This window comes from Gracilinanus agilis, chromosome 4, assembly GCF_016433145.1.
Source record: "Gracilinanus agilis isolate LMUSP501 chromosome 4, AgileGrace, whole genome shotgun sequence".
Taxonomy (NCBI): Eukaryota; Metazoa; Chordata; class Mammalia; order Didelphimorphia; family Didelphidae; genus Gracilinanus; species Gracilinanus agilis.
In genome coordinates this window covers 177,913,517-177,917,372 of record NC_058133.1, presented here as the reverse complement: position 1 = coordinate 177,917,372, position 3,856 = coordinate 177,913,517, and the positions used below count along the sequence as shown (strand labels likewise).

Here is a 3,856-nt window from a genome sequence, read left to right as displayed (position 1 = left end):
CCTAGATTCTCTGACTGCCAAATGCTCTTTCCACTATACTATGCCATCTTGCTGTCCCTCAGCCACACCAGACACTTGTTTCTTCATCTCTAGGAGTTTCTGGGAATAGTTCTCTAGCAGCCTAGTACTACAGTCCCCAGCAAAATGCATGATTAAGATCTGATAAGAGTGGAGAAAAGAAGACAATGAAATAATATTTGATCCTGGAATTAATAAGGAATTAATGGAGTTTATTTAGTAGGGGAGTGAAATGGTCAGAATCACTCTGTCTCACCAAAAATGATACGGGGAGAGGTAGGACTCTTAAGTCTTCAGTCATTGCTCCCAAACTCAGAGCCTATCCTCAAGGAAGCACTTTTCATAGCCATGAGGTGGGAGGTAGGGGGTGGGTGTGGGTGGAGCAGAATTACAGATGATGGTACCCGTGTAGCTGCTTCTGTGAGTACCTGAGAGCCCTGAAGAACGGATGCGTAGTTCAGAAAGGGGTGTTGTCGGGGGCTTGTCCAGTAGAGGAAGAGGGCAGAGTGAAAGGAGTATTGGAGGATAAGGATAGGTATAAAGACAACCTGCATGACTGGCTATTGCATCAAGGATGGGATTTCACTTACAGATTTTCCTACTCTCCAACTGATTGATCAGATATCCTTGCTACCTCTCCCTACCTGGCTCTGCCTATATGTTTTGGGGTTAAAGAATAGCCTACAGTAATTACAAAAACTTTAAAAGACTCAGAGGAGCATATATAAAGATCCTGAATGAATGAAAAAAAAACATTTATTAAAGACTTACTGTTTGCAAAGTACCATGTGCTAAATGCTGGGGATTCAAATAGAAAAAGTAAGATAGTCTCTACTCTTAAGGAGCTCAAATTGAATTGGGGGTACTCAGCTTGCCACAGAAAGGAACTGAACTTAGTTGCTATCAGGACAAACTTGACATTCTGTTGCATTCTCCATTCCCAAAGAGTCCTACCTGGTTTCCCCAGATTTGAAGCATCTCTCTGTGGTTTATTGCATTTTGGGCTCTGCTGCAAGTAATCTTCTTCCCATTGTAACTGCACTGTCCAAGTGGCTCACTGGCTTTGCTTAACAACTAGGATGTTGTGTAAGACCTAAGAAAATGATCCTCTTCTTTCTTCAGTAGCATGCTGCCTCAGGAAATTCCTTTTTCTCTCTAGAATTGGGTTCCATGAACTTGTTTAAAAAATTTTAAAAACGAATTATTTCAATATATTTGTTTTCCTTTATAATCCAGTGTGTTTTAGTTCATGTAATTAAAAACATTATTCTGAAAAAAGGTCTTTATATTTTACCAGATTATGCCAAAGGAGTTCATGACACCAAAAAAGTTAGAAACCTTTACTCTAGAAAGTTCAGTATCAGAACTCTATCACTGCCAAAACACCAATCAGGAAATCTCCCCTTCTCTGGCTAAAAGACTAGATTCTGGAATCATGCTGCCCTTGGAATTCAAAATCCCTCCCTTCCACGTATAAGTTTGGGATTCATGAACATTGAATGTGAACTATTCTCTTGGTCTAATTAGGTATGTCCTTGACTGTCTTTGCCATATCCTTCTACAGGAAGTCCACCAGTGCCCTGGTTGCTTCTGTTTGTTGAGCTGGGGAACATCCACTCTTAGGATTTCTCTTTTTAAGCCTTGTACAAGCACTTGTCTACATCTGCTGTGTGTTTCTGCCTCAACACTATCAACTGCTCTTAATAGGAGGAAAATGGACCTGGTGGTGCGGATTCCTCTCCTGTCTTCCACAAGAATTCAGGTCTACTGACTTGTATTCTTCTCTCTCTTCTCAAGGTCTCAGAGAGATCAAGTTAGAGAGCTGGTCTCTTAGCTCAATTTTATGGAGAGGGGGAAGGGAGTTCCTATAAGAGAGTCCCAGTCAATCTTCACTTGTTTTTATCCTTTTTTTGGTTTTTGTGCTAGTAGAAATGCCATGTGGAGGTACCCCACAGAAACCTCAAAACCCCATATTTCTCTAATGAACATGTCAATAAGTATTTGTTAAGCCCTTACTATGTGCCAGGCATTGTATTAAGTGCTTGGATACAAAGGAAGGCAAAAATAGACCTGTCTTCAAGGACCTTACAATCTAAAAAGGAAGTCATGCAAACAATGATGTACATACACATATATATACATGTGGACTTGGAAACATCAAGTCAAATAGATTTCTTATATACATTTTATGCTCATGAGTTGAATCTCATTCTCCCACAGTTCAGAAATTAGCTGGCAGATGGGATACGGGCATGATCTCATGCTTGGAAAGAAACCTCCCCTACCCATCACACTAGAGGCATATCCACTGGATGAAACAGACCTAAGAAAAGAAATAGACATTTCTAGATCTTTTCTTTGAGCACCTTGAGTACAGACCCTATCTTTGCCACTACAGTTGCTTCAGCTTCAGGCAGCCATACTATTCAGCCTTGTCATCCTTCTCCCACTCAGCCTACTCAGCTAACTTACCAGCCAAAAGCTTAGACCATTTTCTTACTGGTGTGTTTGATTCACTGGCCCAAAACAGCTTACTTTGTTTCTGGGGAAAGACATCGCTGCTGAAATAATAAAATGGTTTGGGATGATGAGCTTTTGGGATCCCTGAAGCCAAACTTACGTGGTACTTTTGCACATGGATGTCCACCCCCCCCCCCCAGTTCTGCCCAGACAAATAAATGTTGTGAACAGAAATGTTTCTCTAGGGTGATCAGCGGACATTGTGAAGCTTAGAACCTCGGGTTACCAAAGCTTCCTGGTCACTGACTTAGGCTCAGAGGGAAGAAGCTAGAGTGGGGAGGCAGAATGAGTCTTCCTTTAACGTGGAGGAGAAAAGGAGACTCCACTGTTTATCCCCCTCTCTATGGAGCTGTGCGTTTTCCCTCCTTTTCCACAGGTGTGGTGTCTCCCTGTTTTGTTTTGTTTTCTCCTGCAGTAGGGCTCTCCAATCCATTTCTCTGGGCTAGGATTTAGTCTTTAACAGGTTAAGCATAGCCATCCATCCTCTCCCTGAGTTTTCTGTGTTTATCTTTCTACATGGTCAGACTGTACCTTCTCTCCACCTTCCCCCTCAATAAGGTGTTTCTCCCTCCCCACCCCCAGCCCCTCCTTAAACCAGCCCTCCCCTTCCCATTCCCTCCTTCTGCCCAGGGGCATTGTGGGAGGAAACAAGATGTGGGGCGAGAGCGGCGCGGGGAGAAGCCCGCAGTGCGGGGCCGGGCTGGCGCAGCCAATAGGGAGGGCTGGCGACGGCGCGCGAGGAGGGGCGGGGGGCGCAGGGGCGGGGCTCTATTTCAGAAGGAGGGGGGCCGCGCGCCTGCCGGAGCTTAGCAGCAGAACAGAGCAGAGCAGAGCAGAGAAGAGCAGAGGGAAGCAGTGCTCGCGTGGGAGCTACCTACCCACCGGGAGAGAAAAAGGGAGTGAGAGCAGGCGCGGGAGGGAGAAAAGAAGGAAGCAAGCTAGGAAGTAAGGACTGCGCGCACGGGGCCGGGGCCGGGGCCGCGGGGCACTGGAGCTGAGTGACCTGCGGCGGCTGCAGCTGCAGGAGTAGCAAAGGGGACACCGCCCCCGTCCCCCTCCCCCTGCCCCCGCCCCCTCCCCCGCTTCATCTCCCTTGCCGATCACCTTTGATTTTTGCTCCCTCGAGGGGGCTGCGTTCGAGGACTTGTCACTGTGAAGGTGAGTCGCTGGGGTTGGGGATGTGCATAGGAAGGGGGAGGGTGTGCTTGGCGGAGTGCGTGTTTGGGGGAGGGGGCTCCCGAGGGAGACCTGGGGGAGGGAACCTATCCAAACTGGCTGCCTGGTGGGTGGGGACTAGAAGCTAGCTGCTAGGGGCGCC

At 46.8% G+C, this 3,856-nt stretch overlaps 1 protein-coding gene across 1 annotated transcript in view; it reads left to right on the top strand.

Annotated features, from left to right (window-relative positions):
• Positions 1-3,331: 3,331 nt before the first annotated feature.
• The window catches only part of DYNLL2 (dynein light chain LC8-type 2), an 18,930-nt gene continuing 18,405 nt past the window's right edge, over positions 3,332-3,856 (top strand). The window contains exon 1 of the mRNA XM_044673014.1: positions 3,332-3,696. The gene's annotated coding sequence lies outside the window, so the exon portion shown is untranslated. The remainder of the gene's footprint in view (positions 3,697-3,856) is intronic.